At 50.6% G+C, this 21,027-nt stretch overlaps 1 protein-coding gene across 11 annotated transcripts in view; it reads right to left on the reverse strand.

Annotated features, from left to right (window-relative positions):
- The window catches only part of Prdm16 (PR/SET domain 16), a 319,906-nt gene that overhangs the window by 212,361 nt on the left and 86,518 nt on the right, over window positions 1–21,027 (reverse strand). Inside the window, exon 1 of one of the 11 annotated variants that reach the window (XM_031379700.1) lies at window positions 14,956–15,022. The exons of the other annotated variants lie outside the window; for them this stretch is intronic. The gene's annotated coding sequence lies outside the window, so the exon portion shown is untranslated. Of the gene's footprint in view, window positions 1–14,955; window positions 15,023–21,027 lie in introns of those variants that run through there. 11 annotated transcript variants of the gene reach the window in all.

Raw genomic sequence — 21,027 nt, forward strand, 5'->3', positions numbered from 1 at the left:
ATTCCCATAAAGGCTCGCTCATTTTTCCAGTATGTACACAGTTGAAAACACCATTGTGTCTTGTCACTAGAAATGATCACAATTCATCTGCTGAAACTTTAAAAGCATATTCTGCAAAATGGAAGGCCAACACAGTGATTCTTCAAAGCATCCGAAAGAGGCAGATCTGTAAAGGTTGTGAGGGGCTGGGTAGCGGCAGCTAATAGGGGCCATTCTCCTGTGGGTGGTGAGAATGTTTCAGAATTAGACAGAGGTAGAGGTTGGTTGCACAACACAGGAAAGTGTGCTAAGAGCCACCGAGTTGCTTGCTTTAAAATGGACACTTTTTCTGTACCGAGAACTTGACCTCAGTCAGTGCAGAAAGCCAGAGGAGCGGGGAGGCTCACAGAATGGCTCCTTGCTCAGGGGGCTGACCCCTGTCCCAAATCTCCCAGGTCAGCTCTGTCCTGCCACTGGTCTGTTGGCCTGTGGAAGTCACCCAGGAGCCATGTCCCATGCCCGCCCATCCCTGCTCCTTGACACTGGCTAGTGAAACACAAGCCTCTAGGGAGACAAGAACTTTTCAAGTACGAAGGGAAAAAAACGATTTCAGATTCCCCACGTTGGCTACAAACAAACCGGCTGGGGAAGTAACAAAATGTTTTCTTTCAAAAGAAACTGAAGTCTCAGGAGGAAAAAAAAAATCATGCCGATAACACTTATTTAATTTAGCAGCATTCACAGAAGTAATGACTATGTTTTAAGTGGGCAACGGTTCCTTTTTAATTGGCTGGTGGGATCCTTTCAGGGACTCAGCAACATGAAGGCAGTGCAGCTCCCTCCGCCCAAAGCCTGGTGTTGTTTAGGTTTGAAAGAACACCCCCGTAAACCTTCCTGGTGCCTGTGTGAGGCAGAAAGGTAAATTAGAAGGGGGGGTAATTAACAAGCCACCTTATTATTCGGAACTCGTAACTGCACAGAGCTCACAAACAAAGTCCTGCTGGAAGCCCATGTTCCCCATGAAGTGTTCCTTAACTCTTTCGGGGCGCTGATGCCATCTGCCCTCCAGAATGGCTAAGAAGCAAAGGAAGACTTTGGGAACTCTGACAGGTTCAAGGACGGCAATGTCCCCATCCGGTGTATGGCCACCTCAACGCTATTTCTTTTTCTTTCCTTTTTTTTCAGTTTGAGTTCTACTTCCTCAAACCTCTCACCTACTCACAGAAACCATCAACTTTAAGAATGGCCCTAACTGGAGGCCCAGCCAACAGCTGGAGAGAAGGCAGTGTTTCCTGCCGATTAGAGGTAGGCCTGTGCCCCAGCCCAGCCTCCTGTGCCCAGGTGGTCATGAGGTTAAGTGACAGCTTCCTTCTTTCCATTTTGCTGTCCTCTCCCCTGCACTGGGCGAGAGCTTGGTTCATGAGTGGGCACTGAGGGTCCAGGAGGCCTAATGAGAGGAGATTTTGAGGGAGGATGCCAGAAGGGCTCCTGAGGCCCTGAAGAACCAGTCCCCTGTTTTAAAGGAGCTAGGCATGAGTCACTCAGTTTTGGAGGGAAGTGAGGAGTCTTATGTCCAACTTAGAGACCAGTCTTTCCTTCTCATGAGCTCCAGGTAAGATGTCCTCGGAGGTAAAAGCTCCCCCTTCTGCAGGGTGGACAGCCAAGCTCCCAGAGTGGGTTCCTTTACTCCAGTCTAGGCAGCTGGGATGGCAGATGCATTTTCCAGACCATGCTGTCATCCAGATAGAGGAGCAGTGCCCAAGGTCATAGGCACTTTGTGATTGTGTCACTGATTGGTCAGGAGGTCTGCAGTCTTTGTTTGGGCCTTGCAATGGCTTTGTGCTGGGGATTCTTGGCTGGGCTATCGTTCATAAAATGTTAAATGTGGAGGGGAGGGTACAGGGAACAGTGTTAGCTGGACCTGGAGGCAATGGCTCTAAGCCATAGCTACCTCTGCTCTTTATCCTAGAAGCACCTGTGGGGTGCCCTGGGCTCCAGCTGAGCCTGTTCCTAGTGAATGCCACACCAAGTCCCTCTAAGCATCATGCCAACCAATGTTCCAGTGACCATCATGACCCTGTGGTGGGGATCAGACCTCAACTCCTCCCCAGAAGCAGGGAAGCATCATTGGCTGGGAACTCCTCCCTCTACTCTGCTTTGGATTCTACACAACCTGGGTGTTAGTGTTGGGTCTCTTCTGACCTCACATGAGGGGGCTTTCTGTCCCCTCACTGAGAACACAGCCATGTCTCTTCGGAAACCTCACTGAAGGATAGGAAGGATAGGATAGGAAACAAGGATAGGAAGCCAAGGCCTAGAAAAACGAGAGGGGGTGGGAGGGCAGAGACAGAGAAACATAGAGAGACAGACAGACAGACAGACAGACAGTCATAGAAAGATAGACAGAGACAGAGACAGAAGCAGAAGCAGAGAGACAGATGGAAATAGAAACAAAGGCAGAGAGACAGACAGAGACAGACACAGAAGGAGACAGAAGCAGAGACAGAGAGACAGAAACAGAGACAAAGAGACAGAAGTACAGACAGACAGAGAACAATACAGACAGAGACAGAGAAACAGAAGCAAGAGATAGGTAGATGGAGACAGAGACAAAGACAGAGATACAGAGAACAAGACAGGCAGGGACAGGGAAACAGAAGCAGAGACAGAGAGACAAATGGAAACAGAGACAAAGACAGTGAGACAGCAAACAGTGTGCTCACATGCTGGACTCTGGGACAGTTTGTTAAACTTTAGTATCAACCAGCAGCAGAGGGCCTGGCATGGTATTCCCCCAGGCTGGGGCTTTGCATCAGACATGCCAGGAACATCTCTAAAGGGTGATCACTGGCTGTCCTACCACCAACAGGCAGATTTAAACCTTAATCAGTATCCAGAGGGAGCCTGAGGAATTTTCTCAGTCGATGGATCTCTTGCTACAGTTCCTGTTTTATTGTGAGGCTGGGTTTAAAGGAGAAGTCATCTTGCTTCAAGGCTTGGAGCAGGCAGTGTGACAGTCACACAGGGCAGTGATGGCAATGGAAGTGCTTCTACCCATCAAGCAGGCAATCAGGGCAGAATGTGTGTGTGTGTGTGTGTGTGTGTATGTGTATGTACACATGCATGCATGTGCGTGTTTGCCTGTGTGTATATATGCATGTGTGCCCACGTGTGTGTGTGCCTGCGTGTATACATGTGCACGTGTGCACTTGTGTGTGTGTGTGTGTTTGTATGTGTGTACAGAGGTGTGGGCACATGACGGCTTTGTGTGAGCATGTGTGTATGTGAGCACAGGTAATGGTGGGGAACCCTGAAAACAGGCCCTTGCAGTCTATGCAGATCAGCCCTCTACAAGTTTATTGCCTTCTGCCTGGAGGGTTCTGAAAGAAAGGGGAAACAGAAGGGTGTGAGAAGCCCCTAACCACATGCTCAGTAAGCATCAGGTGGAGGTTCTGAGAGATCCCTGGAGCACCCTGATAGGGCCTGGAGACGCTATGGGTGATCCTCACTGCTGGGAGGGGAGACCTCTCCTAAAGGCAACGACAGGCCTTAGCTGGCACCTCCCTCAGGAGGATCAGACCAGTCTCTTCAACTCATTGTTCCCTCAGGGTCCTTCCAAGTGGCTACAGGAATATTCTGACTTCATTCTGCATCCCCAAACCATGGCATAAGGTCATAGGTCACACGCCCATGCCAGCTGTGCCCAGAAAGGAAGACACCATGCTGACACTGGCAAGTCTACCCTCAAGAGTAAAGAAGTCAAGCCAAGTGTTCGTTCAGCTCAGCAACGACAAAGCAGATGTCTCCTGGAAATGAAGGAAGCAGAGAGGGGGATCATGGTCGGGGGACAAAGCCTTCTAAAGAGGATACAACCTCAGTTCTGGGGTGTCCAGAACAGGTTCTAAGCAGGTTCAACAATGCTTATTGGAGATGTAGAGTGTTTGGATTAGGACTAGGTAACCATTCATGATCTGCATCTTGACTGTAGTGGAGACACAGGCCCACCCTGGGGCACAAACCAGTCTACATGGCACGTGTTAAGAATGAGTCCCTGGGCGTTACCTACATCAGTAACCTGTGCTCGTGGATGGAATGGTACGCCGTGGACGAACTCTATAGCACCAGTCTACATGGCACGTGTTAAGAATGAGTCCCTGGGCGTTACCTACATCAGTAACCTGTGCTCGTGGATAGAATGGTACGCCATGGAAGAACTCTACAGCACCAGCCTACATGGCACGTGTTAAGAATGAGTCCCTGGGCGTTACCTACATCAGTAACCTGTGCTCGTGGATGGAATGGTACCCCGTGGAAGAACTCCACAGCAGCAGCCTCGATGACCTGTGTTCTTGGTTTTAGAAAAACTCAAGGCCATATAGTAGAGGGTAGATGGAAAGCCACGGGGCTAAGAGCCCTGCACCACCATACATTTCCAGGGCGGTGGTGGCGCACACCTTTAATCCCAGCACTTTCTGGATTAATCTCAGCACTGGCGGATTTCTGAGTTCGAAGCCAGCCTTGTCTACAGAGTGAGTTCCAGGACAGCCAAGGCTACACAAAGAAACACTGTCTCGAAAAAAAAATTTTCACACACGTGCAAAAGAAACTGTTGGTGCCAGGGGAGTCTACATAGCAAGGATAATTTTCAAAAGTGGGTATGGATAAGCAGCAGCCTGGGTTCTGGCTCCTGGTTCCTTCTAGGTTCCTGAGGCACTTAACTCATCCTTAACTCTCTCAGTATTGCTCAGAACCAGGAAATGGCAATACCAGATCAACCCATAATCTTCCTTCTCTCTAAGGAAATCAGACCAAGAGATGGGGTAGAAAAGTACCCAAGACATAGTGCATAGCTTTGGGAGTAGACGTGTGTGGTGGTTTGAATGAAACAGCATCCCCCCCCCAATTGGCTCATATATTTGAATGTTTGGTCTAGAGCTTGTGTAACTGTTTTGGGAAGGACGTTGGGGGGAGTGCTTTGGGGCTTTAAAAGCCCACGCCAGGCCCAGTCTCTGGATCTCTGCTTCCAACCTTCAGATCATGATGTAAGCTCTCAGATTCTCCTCTAGAATCACACCTGCTGCTGTGCTCCCTGCCATAACGGCCATAGACTCTTGCTTTCTGAAATTGTAAGCCACGCCTCAATTGAGTGCATCCTTTTATAAGTTGCCAAGTTATTCTGCCTCTTCATGGCAATATAAAAGTTAACTAAGACAGTGAGTGCTCTTAAATTCTGCATCCAGCATACCACACTGGCTGCCTACATCCAGGCCTAACACCAGGGTAAGAACCCAGGAAGGACAATTACTCTTTCTAGAATTCTGCATAATTTATTTGGGCCCATGATATAGAAAGGTACCTTTCATCCTTTGCCACGGACAGAGTTAGATGTGAAGTCTCAGAAGATGGGCACCTCTAGACTAAGACTTCAGTGGATCTAAAATGTGAATTTTTAGAACCTACTTCATCATGCATCTATTACATCTCGGTTTGAATGGATCTAACAGTGTCACTGAGCATGCACAGAACTCCAGGTCCTTCAGTGAGCTGAGGTTCTACAGTCAAGAAGGGCAGTGAGTGTCTCAAAGGGGCTGAGAATATGTTCTAGAACAATCCTCAGTTAGAGACCCTGCTTGGGACCCCGGAGCCCTGAGGTCATGATGGCTTATTATGAGTTTCCTGAGAGACTGCTACAAATAGCTGTGTCAGCTGAACCCCTCTGACCCAGGACAGGACTCCCCTCATCCTGAGAGCCCCAAACTTGTCACAATCCTATCAGTTCCCTAAGCACCTCTCCTGGAAAGAGGCTGAGCACATACCTCCTGCACAGACACTGTCGTCGCACTGATTCACAGCAAAGAGGGCTTCTGAGAGCAGCACAGCCCACCAAGGGGCCCACAACAAGGGACAGAATGGGCTATGCTGACAGCCCAAACCCTACTGACCCATCTGAGCCCTGTTGTGGGGAACCAGTTCTGCCACAAACCTGGGTGCTATTCTTTGTCTAGGTCCTAGTCTTATTTTGGAGGGTATCCGCTCTGTGTCACTCACAAGCCACAGAGCAGAAAAGTCAGGTACTTGAGAAGAACCCGCATCCTAGAATAATCACCTGGGCACTTTACCACTGGTGGTTAACAGGTTCCCCTCAGGCCAGTCTCTGCTTGGGCTTCCTTGAGGTTTCTCCTCTACTGGGACATACACACGTGATGTCCATGCAGGGGTATGCTCCCTCTCTATCTAACACATACACACACAGACACAGAGAGACACTCATACACATACAAACACACACACATGCAGAAACACACACAGATACACACAGGCACACACAGAGAGAGAAATACACACACACAAGACACAGAGAGACACTCATATACACACACAGGCACAGAAAGAAACACACAGATACATGCACAAAGGCACACACACACACACACACACACACACACACACACACACACACACATATTTCTCTGGAGAAGAAACCCCTGAACCTATTCAGAAGCACAGACGCAACAGTGACCTTTGGTACAAACTGAAAACTCGGGGTTTTCTTTTCTGACTCGGTCACGTTTACCCCCAACCTGTAAGTTTAGAAACAGAAACGGCTAAAGCAGGACAGTGCCTTGAGATGAGTGCTACAGGCCAGATGGAGTGAGGACTGAGTGGTACCCAGCAATTTTCCCTGTCCCCACTCTATGACAATCCCTCTAGCCACTGTCCTAAAGCCAGAGGGTCAACAACCCGCTGTCCTCATCTGATTGGATGGTGACTCTGAATGGCCACTACTGTCTTTCCCAAAAGGGAGAGAGAAGAAAGGAAGGGCAAGACCCTTGCATGCACAAGCAGCTCCAGAAAGGGACCTGGGTGGGTGGCATAGGCCTGTCCTGCTCACAGGCCTGTCCTCTGGAAAGGGACAGCTTTTCTTGGTGAGGTCATGTAGGCTGGCTGCAGCCCTACTGAACACTCCACAGCTATCATAACCACCCTCAGGGTCCAGAGGTCCCACAAGGCAAGAGTTCCTGAATGGAGGCCCTCAGGAGTCCCTGTCCCAGATTCTACCCACTGCTGCGGGGCATGGAGGGCACTGCCCTCATGGTCATTCTCAGGGGACTTGAGCAGCTCGTGTGACAGTGGCCCTTAGACCTGGCCAGCTCTTTAGAGCTCCTATGTTCCTATTCAGCTCAGATCACACCACATACTCTGAGTCCACACAGGGGTGTGTGGTGGCCAGACCCAGCCTGTTGGCTTCCTAGCAGCTCTGGGCCACCCCATCTCTCCCCAAGACCCCATCCTCCTAACTCAGGGCTAGCTCTGCACAAGCCTCCTGACCCGGCCCCTTAAAGCATGGCCAGCAGTGCACACTCTTTCCCCGTGGGATTTACAGCCACACCTGTCAGAAAACTGCAAGGCTTGTGGTTTCTCGTGGGCAGCTCTTCACCCTGTTTGGCAGAATAGCGACCCAAGTCTGAAGGATCTCTTCCAATCTTCCTGGGGTTCAGAGGCCCAGTACAGATTTGAAGGGTCAAAGGGAGTCGGCTCAGAAGTACCCAGAACTGACCTGGGAACAAAGGAAAAGCTATCCCATGCTCTGAAGAAAAGAAAGCCTGCCTGAGACAAGGTACACCCCAACTGTCTCAGAAACCACCCAAGTCTCCTCACTCATCCCCCCTTCAACAATGTGAGCAGAGAGAAGAGTCACACACCCTTCTACAGAATGATGAGCAATGGCTTCAGTAAAACTCAACCCTGGCTATGCCTTGTAAGTATTTTTTTAAAGGAATACGGTGGTGGCCAGGTGCCACCACACCACATCTTCCAGGGAGGCGGCCACTTGGCAAGGCAGCAGTCGTCTGAAGCTGCCACCCTGCAAGTCAGCAGCAAGGACTCCTGGCATGTTTTCTCTTGAATAAAATAGCGTGACCAACCACAGGGCACCCCACCCCAAAGGTATCTCAAGTTAGCTTAAGCAGAATTTAACACCCACTGATCAATTCAGTTCAACCTATGTAATACACGTGGCCACAGAAGTGAGGCCACACTTCAGGATGGATAACACTCAGTCATTAAGGCTTTGAGGAAACAGTCCGCAGCTGGCCACACAGCATCAAACTCTGGAAGTTGTTGAGATGACCTGAGAGGGTCTTACAATGCTGTCTCTCCTGTCAGGCCCGCTGGATACTGCTAGCATTAATTTAGGCTCACTATCTGGAGAGTCACTTACCAATTGAGCCCATGGCATATGTGGCTGTTTACTTCATCTAATTCTCAAGAGAGACAGCATTGTTACATCAAGGACATGAAGCCTAGAGAGTGCTGACACACTTACAGCCCCACGTTTAGATGTAGCTAGCTGAAGAACTGCACAATGCTCATTCTAAGGTAGCCACACTTTATCCACAGCTACAGCGACAAGCTATTCACAAGAGGCATTTACTGATGGCCTTAGCATGGGGACAGACTGGATGAATGAATGTGTGGGTGAGTGAATGGATAGGTGGAGATGGGCAGATAGGTGGATGAATGAGTGTATGGCTGTGGGTGGGTAGATGGGTGGATGGACACATGAGTGGGTGAATGGATGGATGGGTGGGTGGGTGGATGGATTGGTGGATGGATGGACAGACTCATGGATGGGTGGGTGGATGGATGAGTGGGTGGGTGGATGGTTGGATGGATTGGTGGATGGATGGACAGACTCATGGATGGGTGGGCGGATGGATGATGAGTGGGTGGGTGGGTGGGTGGATGAGTGGGTGGATTTGTGGATGGATGGACAGGACTCATGGATGGGTGGGTGGATGGATGAGTGGATGGGTGGATGGTTGAATGGATTGGTGGATGGATGGACAAACTCATGGATGGGTGGATGGATGAATGAGTAGGTGGGTGGGTGGGTGGGTGGATGGATGGGTGGGTAGGTAAATGGATGGGTGGTTGGGTAGATGGATGGATGGGTGGATGGATGGATGGGTGGGTGGATGGGTAGGTGAGTGGGTGGATATCCATATGCATGCAGATGAAGTGGGTGAATATATGGCTGAATGAAAGGTTTTGTTAATTGATGATGGATGGTTGGCTAGGTGGACAGATAAGTGGATGGATGGATGAATAGCTGGGTAGGAAGATGAAGGAATGGATGGGTAAGGTTAGTGGATAATGAGTAGATGAGTAAATAGATTTGAGTGGATAGATTTATGAATGGGTATGTAGGCAAGTAGGCAGTGAATGGGTGGGCACATGAATGAATGGGTGATCAGAGTATGGAAGAATCTACAGATGAATGAATGGGGATGAGGGAAACTCCTGGGGCAAGTCACTTTGTTTGTTTTGGTTTTGACTTTGAGGCAAGGGTTCACTATGTATCCCCATCTGGCAGTGAACTTATTTACTCCATAGTCCAGCTTCTCCTAGACGTCACAATTTTCCTGTCTCTGCCTCCAAGGTGCAAGGATTACAGGTGTTCACTATCACACCCAGCTGATGGGGAAAGTTCCTAATGGGGATGGTGAATGCCTTTCCTTCCTCAGAACGGAAGTTCACTGACACAGGTCCACTTCCGTTCTCCTCCACTCTGATTGGTAAAACTAGAAAGATGCACTTTTCCCCACACACAGCCTCCTCCTCTTGGAAGTGGGCCAGAGGTTTCTATGATGTCCTTCAAAGCCGTCCCTTTCACCCTCTTCCCATTTGTGTGAGGTAGCCTGCCTGGTTCAGCATGCCACGGTTACGCTTGTGAATTATGGGTCTCAACCAAAGGCCTGCCTGGCTCTGAGACACTGCCTCCCACCTGAGCTCTCCCAGATAAAAGGCAGAGCTTGGCCTCTAACTTTTGTCTCCTCTTCCTTCTCAGAGACAAGTGGGGAGGAGGGCTGTGACTGAGTCCTTCAGGCAACCCAGCAAAGATCTCTGCCTGGAGCTGCACATCCCCGGAGCTGAGAGCCCTGCTGAGTTGAAGGAAAAGGGCAGACCCCACTTGGTATCCAGGTCTGCAGGAGCCGCTGAGGGACAGAGAGGCAGACATTATTCTCAGGGGACAGTGAGAGGTCCTTAAAACTAATGGGTGTGGGGAGGTTCTGCAATTTCTGCATAGCCACTGTGACAGACAAACCTGACACAGACACTTCTCCCTGAGGGTTCTGGGATGCCAGAAGAGTTTCCCAAAGACTCACACCCAAAATTGTGTTGTTAGGAAGGGACGTTCAGGAGTTGATCAGCTCCCATATACTTGTGTCCTCTGTTTTGAAACACCCTGTCCTGCATTGATTGTCCCAAGCCTTAGGACTCAAACTCTCAAGAATGTCCTGGTAAGAGGTTGTACACCCCTCTCCTGACAGGGGCCTGCCTTGTCTGCAGTGAGCAGCTTGTCAGCATTCTTTCAGAGCCAGGACCGATCCAAGCAGCTGTTAACACAGCAGATTAATAGGGCCAAGGAATGATGGCTCTGCAAACATGCTAAATGTTAATAATAATCAATTGCCGTTTACATTCTCAACCCTGTCCACAGGGATGGCCCCAGCTGCAAAGCTGATGCAACCAAATTGCCATTAGAGCTTAGGGGAGCCTGGGTAGCTTCGTGGTTAGTGCTGGCTGACCTGAATGTGGCATGGGCCTCTCTGAGGCATTTCTCCAAAGACAGGGTATATGGAGACATCCTGGCAAGGAGCTTGGGCTGCCCACCTGGTTTCTCTATCCTGGCTGATGTCACCCACACGACCTGGCCATTCACTCCTTAGTCTCTGTCATAATTATGAAGGGAAGCAAGGACCCAACCCACAAAACTGTCTTCTCTTTACAGATGAAGAACAAGGCAGTGCCAGGCCTGTCCCTGGTGGGGCCTTCACTAGCCTTGAGGTGGACCTCCGGTCACCCTTAGTAATGGCTGGCCCACTCAGGTCCTCAAGTCTAAATAACTCAGAACGTGGCTTTACTTAGAAATAATTTATCTGTAAATGCATGGACTTATGATGAGACATTAGACTGGACTGAAATCCAGAGTGAGTCTTTGGAGAAATATAACCCTGTCACACCTGAACTGCAGCCTACATCACCCAGGCGATGCCAGTTTGTGCCACTGGTTCCAAAAGCCATGCTGGCAACCCCTTCCTGCAGCCTTGAGTGGTTTTTGTTCTTTACTACCCATCCCATTTCACAGACAAAGAGGCCACAAGTTAAGGACGAAGAGCTGGGCCTAGAAGCCAATGACTGAACCCAAGCAGCCCATGCTAACCTAGGGTGTCCTGTGGACCACCCCTCCTAGTGTCTGAGCCACCTGCTCAGACAAACCCCAGCCTACCTTGAAGAAATCGCATGCCTTTCGGCTCAAAGATAATCAAATCTAACCAAAGAGGTGGTATGGTAAACAGCCAGGCCCGCCCTGCCCCACCCCTACTCCTGCACAGCCCAGGACCAGCAGCAGCGCACAGCCCACCAGGGTCCAGCAGCCCAGGGCCAGCAACCGGAACCCAGTCCTTACCGAGGGCCATGGAAGGCTCTGGCCAGCCCTGGCCACCTGGCCCCACTTAAGGCTGATGCATTATTCCAACATGATTACTTGTCCTGCAATGCTCTGGGGACACTGAGCTGTGCGGCAAACCCCGCATCTTCCATTTCCTGGCCGCCTCCATCGCCCGGGGCAGGCACTGAATGGCCGTGATGCCTCTGTAATTTTTATCAAGGCTTGTTCCTGGTAAAAAGCCTCTTTGTTTCAGAGAGATGTGATTTGGCCTTTTTCTTCCTCTCCTTTATTCCTTCGTTAATATACCACTTCCCCAAGCCCCGGGGGCAGCGAGGTAGCCCACGGATCGCTCAAATCTTAGTGTTTTTCCTTCTAAATCACAGCAAGGCTCCCTGGCCCGCTGAGCCCAGTCTGAGTCGGCGGGCTGAATGGGTGGGTGCCCTCTTTAACCCTTTGCCTCCTGAATGAATGAATGGTCAACAACATGCAGACACCTCAAATTTCAGGGTGGGAGGGATGGCTACAGATGCCAGCTCTGAAACCTCCAACCCAGGCAATTGGGCAGAGTCTTTATAAACAACTGAAGTAAGGATGAAGCAGGGCTTGGTGGCCCAGACCCAGCCTGACATGGGCAAGGCCCTGATTTCTACACCCAGCAGTGAAGAAAACCATTTTAAATTGACTGGTGGTCGAATATACATCACATAAAATCTACCATCATAGCCGTCTCTGGTGACAGATCAGTGACATTAAGCGCCCACGTCGGGAAGCACAATGCACTCACGTGGGTCCTTCCCTTGAAAACTTTCTATGTTGGATCTGAAACTCTGTGTTGACTAAATCCGAACCCCCACCCCCATTTCCTCTTCAGTTCTGAGCAGCCACCATTTTGCTGTCTGTCTTTAAGAATCAGACTCCTCTAGGGGCCAGTTGTAAGCAGACTGGAACAGGACTTGGCCTTTGCGGATCGGCTTATCTCACCAAGCACCTTGTCCTCAAGGTCCCTCCCGAGTTGCAGGGTGCATTGTAACTAACTTCCTTTCTGGGTTTGAGTGGTGCTTTGCTTGACTCCATAGACACAGTTGCTTCCACCCTCTGGCTAGTGTGAATAACGCAAGCGTGAACACAGGTGTATCTTTGGACACTTGGTTTAACAGGCTCTTCCCCCAGAGTGAAGCCTGCTTCCGGCCAACAGCTGCCACTCTCCTGAGATGAGGAGGTGAAGAGAAGATGCCCACCTCATCACCCCACCCTCGGCTGATTCTCTTCTCCCACAGTTAGCTAGGCAGTTCCCCCAATTTGTCCACATGACTACCTAGGGTGAGTGGCCTGGGTGACTGGCTTATTGCATGGGCACCCCATTCTGGTGCATAGTGGCCCTAAGTCAGAAACTCAAGCTCTGCACTCCTGGCTGAGTTGCTATTTGGGGTTTTATGCTTGGAGGATTCCTAGTCCTTCACTAGCTCTGCTCACTTCAGCCCCTCCTGAGTACTTAGTTAGGCTTGCTCAGGCATTTCAGAGTTCTCTAGGACTTCCTTAACAGAGTCAACCAGAGCCCAGGAGGGACCTGGGCCTACTCAGTCTAAAAGGGCCTACAGCAGAGAACTTGGCATGGTCAGGCTTGGGAAACCCAGTTCTTCATACACACCTATCTACAGACCCAGAACCCATGAAGGAATACTTGCGAGATGGAGTACAGGAATTACACCTTTCCCAGAATCCACACCTGCCTGCTGCAGGGTCTCAGAGAGGGCTCCGGGCCATTGGGTGCCGCACTGTGCTTGGCCAAAGCAAGCTGATGCCTGCTCTCTGCTTTGTTTCCCTGCCTCTCTGCCCCCAGCAGCATGGCGGAGGAGCAAGGGGTTAAATGCTGAGCAAACGCTATGACAACTGTCACCAAACTATTTATAGACACATTTATCTCTGTAGCTCCTACCAGCCAGCCTGTGGCTGCCATTCACAGGCCAGAGTAAGGTCACAAGAAAACCCGTATGCCTCAAGAAAATGGGAGTGAGGTGGCATTCGGGGGCTCAGGGGAAGGGGAGCTGCCTTCTGCCTGGAAGGCTGGCTTCTGGGAACGTGGTGGGTACTGGGACTGGCTTGCCATTTTCCCAAGCTGCTCTTAGGGATAGGGTGAGTCCAGCAGGTTCTCTTGATAGGGTGGACAGTGGGAGGATTGGTGGTCCTGAGTGATTGGCATCATGAGGCAGAGGATGAAAGGTGCCAATTTCTGAGCCTTTTCCTCTGTGGCCTTGGCTGTAGACAGGGCAGACCTCAGGTCCTCAAATAGCTGTGAGTGCTTGGTGAAGTGGGGTCTGCATCAGGGAGAGGCACAGGTCAGCACACTCTGGCCTTCGGCCTTGATTCTGGGGAGGACCTAGAGTAGCTCTGTTGTCTGGGTTGGACCTGGGTCTTCAGGTCCTTCTTGTACACTCCTATTTCCGCCTCTTCTGGGCACTATGGCCACTGGCTCTGTGCCCTGTCCTGGCCTCCCACCAAATCAGGGGGAAAGAGCTACAGATGCTGAGCCTCTCTGCAACCAGGCTGGGGCAGGGGGCTACCAAGATACTTTGTGGGAACACAGTGCCACCTTGTGACCTGGCTCCTAGGGGCTAGGCAGATAGTTTGGGGGACTGCATTTCCCAAGGGGCACATGCTTTCATTTTTTGTTTTTGTTTGTGTTTGTTTTTCTGTTCTCTCTCCGAATGCTGTCCAAGGCTGGCGCAGAGTCCGGTGTTTGCAGGAATGAAGGATCAGCCTGAGAGCACCCCTCCCTCCGCAGATCAGAGCCCCCTCCCTTTGGTACTGGGGGCAGTATCCTCTACTGCCCACTCCCAACCAGCTTCTTCCTCCACCACTCTCCTTCCAGAAGGCTGCAGGTGAATGGCTGCCATGGCCCTCTGGCCCATTCTGTCTAATAAAGACGTTTATAGTTTTAACCATCAAATAAAGTGCTTAACTCCTCCTGGTTCTTCTCTGCTCAGCCACTCTGCAGCTTCATTTAGCAAGTCAGTGGTGAGAGGGAGGGGGGGAAGAGGAGAAGGAAAGAGAAAGAAAAAAATTCATTAATTTTTATTAACAGGGAGAGCCATTTGTTCCCTGTGACAATATTTGACTTGTCGAAATGATTTTCACCTCTGCCACGAGGTGCGCGCTCTCCACATACATCACCCGATTACTCGGAGCGCGCCGGCCGCGGTCATTAGGCAGTGAATTAACAGCAGTCCCCACCACTATTAATCACCCTGACAAAGGCGTTAGCTCGCCGCTGACCCGAGCAAGGCCCACGGACACAGCAGCCCGGGAGAAGGCCGCTAGCTGGGGGAGGTGACAGTGTGGTAGTGGGTACCTGCACGGCCCTTAAGGTCTTGACAAAGCAAGCAGGAGAGCCCCCAAGCCCTGGTGGTAGTGATGGGCCAGTGTGATGGCGGAGCTGCAGGCATCAGGGTCCCTGATGCTTTTCCTGTTTTTGAGTGACCCTCCCTGCCCAGGTGCTATAGTGACATACCCTTATTCCTCACCGCCAGCCTGGGAGCACAGCCATTAGCATCCCATTTTACAGTTCAGGAGACAGACACGGAGAGACCAGGATCCGCCCAAGGTTGTGGTGTCAATGAGTGTCACCAGAATTCTGATCTAGGCCCAGTGACTTCCTAGTTCCCCCATCTTGGCTGTTACAATTGCCACTGGAGGTCTTGAAGGGAGGACTGGGTGTGTGTTCTCTGCTCTGGGCTTTGAGAGAAGCTGTGCTGATCCTATGTAGAATGACCAGGCCTCAGGATCAAGAGTCTTAGGAACTGTTCTTAAGGAGTTTACTCTCTAAGCTGTGTGTGTGTGTGTGTGTGTGTGTGTATGTGTGTAAAAGATAGCTTTCTTCACATGCATGCTGGACACCCAACTGAGCAGGCAGGGTCACAGAGGCTCAGATGGGGTGGGGGTCCCTGGACTGGCCTAAGACACCTCTCCTCCAAGGAAGACCCTAAGGGCTATGCATCTCAGCCATTTCTTGGAATTTTTGTCTTGCAAGACCTCATCTCTTGAGGGTCACATATCCAGGGCTATTGCTACATGTCCTTCTGATTGACTCTAAACATGTCCCTGGAGCGTAGCTAGGAATCACCTGCCTTGAGAGCTAGCCCCACCAGCTCTCGGTATTGTCTAGATGCCCCATGGCTGCTCACCCTCAAAAGGAAGGGATGGTACCCACCTGCTGGGACCTTCCAGGACTCTGAGCAACCCCTCACAGGCAGGTCAGATGGCAGTACCCACCTCACAGGCAGGTCAGATGGCAGTACCCACCAGCCACTTCCTTCCCTCCTTGACATTCGCCATATTTTCCATGTTAACCCAATTAATCAGCTCAACGTTTTAAACCAATTTCTTTGAATTAACCCAGGCATCAGATCAGTATCTTAGTCTGGACTGAATCTGAGTCTGAAAGAGCTGGGGAGGTGGGAGGGACCCCTCCTCACACACTTGTCTTCTTTCTCTGGACTTCTCATTTTTTATGCCTCAGCAAATTTCCTAATTTTCCTCATTAGCAACTAATTTACAAGTCTCAGCACTCTATCCACCTGTCCCTTTCATCAGGAACTTTGCAAAATTGGAAATAGCCACTTGCTCACTTGTACGATGCTGGTTTCTCAACTTCCAGAAAACAGAGCCGATGCTGGGTGGGATCAGAGACAATCCCAAAGCCCTGGGAAGTGGCAGGAGGGGCCCCTCTCTGCCTGTGGGGGGTTCACGACGGGAGACGGTCATACAGACCATACCTCGGTATGAACAGGACTCCTGTGGCCAGCACCCTGACACCCTCCCCTGCCGCCTACGTCTCCCCCTTAATCATGCGGCCCGAATTCGATTCCAGGGAACTGAGGCAGCTTTGCACACGGACACTTGCTGATTATGAGAACACTCTTGGATGGGCTCTTCTTTAGAAGTTCTCGAATAAAAGAATATCCATTGTGGACTTACGACTCAGCTGATGCTTTGGGTTTGGAAATGACACTTTCTCAAGCTCAGCAGTGATGGCGTTCATACGGACGAGCATCCACTAAGACCTTGCTACTTACTTACACGGCACAATCTGAACTGTCTCATGCTGTCTCCACAGGAGTCTCTCCGGGGTGAAGCAGGGAGAGGAAGAACAGAAGTTGGTTCAAGACCTAAGTCCCCTTACTCCAGGGTCTAGCTGTAGGTACTTGTCCAGGAGTCCTGAGGTGTCTGAGCCTCCCCATACCTCTGCAGCAAGACCACCCTGAGAATCAGCAGCTTCCACTTAAGTCCCTGACCTAGCCAGTGCCCAGGGTGCGCTGGTATGGGAAAGGCTTCACTTTACAGGGGAGAACCTTAGGCTTGCTCAAAGAGGCAAAACAACTGTCTCAGGCTTGGTTCTGGCTTCGACCCACCTGTCTCTCCAACCACTAGAATGTGCTGGGGATTGCAGGGACCCGTAAGGTTCGCAATCAGTGGTTCAGGAGGATGAGCTGGTGGGACAGACTTGGGGTACTGGGTGATGTCATATCCCCTTAATTCTTTCTTTAAACAAACACTACATTTCTTTATTGTGATTACTTTAAGAAATAATTACTTGTCTTTATTTCTCCATATATTTATATATGAGGGTGGAGGTCAGAGAATATTATTCAGGTATTGGTTCTCTTCTTCAGCTATGTATGTCCCAGAGACATACATCATGGTCATGGGCCTGGCAGTAAGTGCCTTTATCTATCCTGTGAAGCCTGAAGTAGCCATACATAGCAGAAGCGACGTTCCCCAACATCTGAGCTCCTCCCTTGGTTGCCTAGAGGCCTGTTTTCTGTACACTGGAGTGCTGCTCCTCAGCCTAGCATACCTATCCCACTGTACCTGGCTGGGCTTCCTGGGCACCTGAGATGTGTCTCTGAGTACCACTGTCCCCAGTCCAGCAATAAGAACCCTAACCACTGAGCAGAACCCTGGACAGATTCTCATTCCCTGCCTGCATCAGTTTGACTTTCTCTGTTAAGCAAAGGGTGATGGGCTAGACCCGCAGGAGATGGGGAGCAGAGAGGCAGTCACCCCAAACACATCCTACAACGACTCCTTCCTGAGCCCCCATTCCACCTGTCCTTTCATTAAGCATTTGGCCACATGGTAGGTCACGTCAGGAGGCTTCCAGTCTCAGTCTCTTCAGGAGGACCAGACAGAGAGGGCACCCGGAGCCTTTGTTATCGATCCGAGTGGTTTGTGTCTGGGTAAGCTGTCAAGCATGAACCAACCAATGGCAGAAGAAAAGTGAACACGGTGAGGAAGAACCTCGCAGGGAGACGGCCCGTGGTGCTAGCACTCCGGAACGCCAGCCAGGGCAGGACTAACCCACTGGTGGTGCGAGTTAAGAGTCTGTTCTTCTTCATCACAACACACCCCGTAGGAGCTGGATACCTGTCTGAAGGTTGAGGCATGCTTGGGACTCTGAAATCAGAACTCTATACCCCCTCTTCATAGCACAGTCTCCCCTCATGATGCAAGCCTTGCCCCACGATCACAGCAAAGCTGTGACCTCATTCCCTCTCGGGTCAGCTCACTTGACCATGCCTCTTGCAAGTGACTCGCCTGCCTCGGGGACTTAGAGAGCAATCTCTCATGGGCCATGCTGTCTTCCAGGTACTCCTCCGCTGAGGCTTGCTCTGTGCTCAGCGGGCCTTTTGGATCGCTAGGATGGAGCCCAGCAGAAGGACCTGGGTGCAGAGTTCACCCTTTCTCACTTAGTAAGGTCTGTGACTCAGAACACACAAAACTCATCCCTGCAAGCTGTCAGTCCCCCTCCCGCCCCCAGAAGACTGACATCAATTGTGTTTCCAAAAATTAGGAAGAAGGAGACAAAACCTTTTATGCAATAAAACTTCATCTTCTCAGGTGGCCCATTTATATCATTTGCCAACCTCAGACAACCTAAATTATTTTAAATCTTTTTTGTTTTTAATCTTAGAGAACCAGGAAAACAGAATAGGTGTCTTTATCATATACTATACTTTAGCTCTTGGCTAGATGTCTGACTGGTGCATAAACCACAGAGTGAAGTCCATGGGAGACATGGGTCTTGGAGCTTATGGGAAAGGGTGATGTCTCAGAAAAGGCAGCTATAGATAGGAATGGCCAGAGAGTGCCTTAGCCTGGGAGGAGTACACTATCCCCAGGGGCTCCCTTGGAGACTCAAGAAATAGGACATTTGTGTCCCTGTGATCCCCAAGTTCACATGTGGCTCCCTGTCCCAGTTCAGTCTGCCACCAGGACACTTGAAGGACTGAGTAATTGGGCTTAAGGCAGATTCCTAAAGTGAGCCCTCACCCATGTGACAGTGCCATCATAAACAGAGAAATATAGACACAGACGCACACCTGGACACAAAGACAGCCTTCAGAGCCTCTTGGAAACCTGTACTTCAGACTCTAGAACTCTAGAACCTCCAAAGGATAAACTCCTGCTGCTTGAGGCACCCAGTCTGGGCTCTTTGCTTAGCCAGCCCTAGAAAACCAATATACCCCAAATCTTAGAGAGAATCCTGAGGAGGTCAGCTGTCGGCTGCCCCGGGATAAGTGATCCTCCTAAACACATGGGCTGGCAGATCCACAAAGACTAAAGGGGGCAACTTTGTGTAATAAGGAGACTGTTATATAAAGAATGGGAATAGCCACACAACCCGCAGGACAGACTCGGTGCCACCAAAGGGCAGGCTGACGGGAAACTGGATCGACACATATTACGTCTTGCAGTCTTCCAGAATTCAAAACACAAAGCCATTTCTCGGGCCTGTTCCCCACATCACAGACAACCTTTCCCCATGGTCTTCAGAAGTAACCCTTCTTCCTGGCCGGATCAGGCCTCCTGCCGGCAACAGTCAGTCACGCTTGGTTTTTGGGTGACACAGCTAGCACAAAGTGACTTTGCACAAGAAATGAAGACGGTCCAGGGTAGGCTGGATCCTTGGGGCCTCAGGGGCACAGAAAGGAAGCAGCTGGCAGAGACCCTTCATGTTCCAGGGGCTCGTGACAAAGTGCCTCCTGAGCTGCCCGGGCCGTGTCACTGGGAACACAAAGGACACTGCCAAGAAACTGATTTTAAACCTAATTGTTCCCGTTCCTTTTGTTAAATGTCTTTAGGGGTGCCTGGAGATCTGCTCGCAGAGAGTGCAGCGAAGTCGCACACCGCGGAACTTGTAAACAAGACTGAGAAGCAGCCACTTTTGCCTAAAAACAAGAAGTGCCAGCCGCCGCGTGCAAATTTTTACATGCTGGGTACAATCCCTGCACAAATATTCAAGGAAAACTATCCCAGCTCCCTCCTGGCCTGGGGTGGGTTTGCGGCTGGGGGCCATCTTTGGTGACCAGCTTCTCCTGCAGCCGAGCGGGCAGGGGACACTTAATTGTGGAGCCGGGTTTGCTGGCAGGAAGCCCTGCCTCGTCCAGCGGGCAGCCAGCATGATAATGAGACAGTTTCTATGGAAATGAGCTTATAACTATTCATTTTCTCCCCATTCCCGACCCATCCACAAAGAGGGTTTCCAAAATGACCCCCATTTTCCTACCCCCAACATCTCCTCACACCATTGCCCGACCCGCTAATCAGCTCACGGAGAAAGGAAAGAGGAAATGCCGTCCTTTGACGAGATGTGGGAAACCACCTCGATCTGTGCTCCGTGAGGCTGTGACCAGAAAACAAAGAACCCTCGCCGGATCCGGGGGCCAAGTTTCAAGTAAACTTTTCCGGACGCACCAAGCAAGTGTGTTTTTGTGTGTACTTTCTGGTAAGATCTGAACGCTCCCTTGCCACTTCTTAAGAGCCTCTGAACGCGGCTCTGTTCTGCCAGAACATTCTGTCGTCTCCTTTCTCACTGCATGCCCTCACCTGTCAGCTGCTCTCTTGAACCCTGGGTGCTTTGGAACCTTAAAGAACCGAGGAGGGGCCTCGGTTTAAATGATAGGAACCAACTCCCAAGCCTCCTCTAGACTTCTCCATGAAGAGCAGCAAGGATGGGCATGACGGACCTCCATTTTTGCTGTATTTTCCTGAGCCTTTTAAGATCTCTAGATTGCCAGGAGGCACAGTGATGGAATAGAGGAAAAGGCTCAGGCCCACAGAGGCACTGTGACTGACAAATAGCACCATTGGTCTCAGGTCCTTTACCAGCTGTGTAGCTCTGGATCTGATAAGGCAGCTGACATCTAGGAGTCCTGGCTATTCTCCCCAGAAGTCCTGGGAGGACAGGAACTCACCTTGCACAGCAGTGTGTGTGGCGGGGGGGGGGGGTGTGACATGTGGTAACTGTGGCCTCTAGGCTGTGTCAGGGCAGAGCTCACTATCATGAATGAAGAGCTGCTGCTTCTGCTAGCTGTGGATCTAGATTTAGGTGAGACTCTAGATTTAGGGCCTATCCTCCCAGGGAAGAAAGATTGGAAAGGGCAGCTCTGAAGGTCACAAAGTTACTATGACCTTCATAATGCCAGCAGCTTCTGTGCACACAGTAGGTATAACAGGAATGAGGGAATGGATGGTGAGTTCATAGATTGTGTGTGTGTGTGTGTGAGAGAGAGAGAGAGAGAGAGAGAGAGAGA

Source organism: Mastomys coucha, unplaced genomic scaffold (assembly GCF_008632895.1).
Source record: "Mastomys coucha isolate ucsf_1 unplaced genomic scaffold, UCSF_Mcou_1 pScaffold18, whole genome shotgun sequence".
Classification (NCBI taxonomy): Eukaryota; Metazoa; Chordata; class Mammalia; order Rodentia; family Muridae; genus Mastomys; species Mastomys coucha.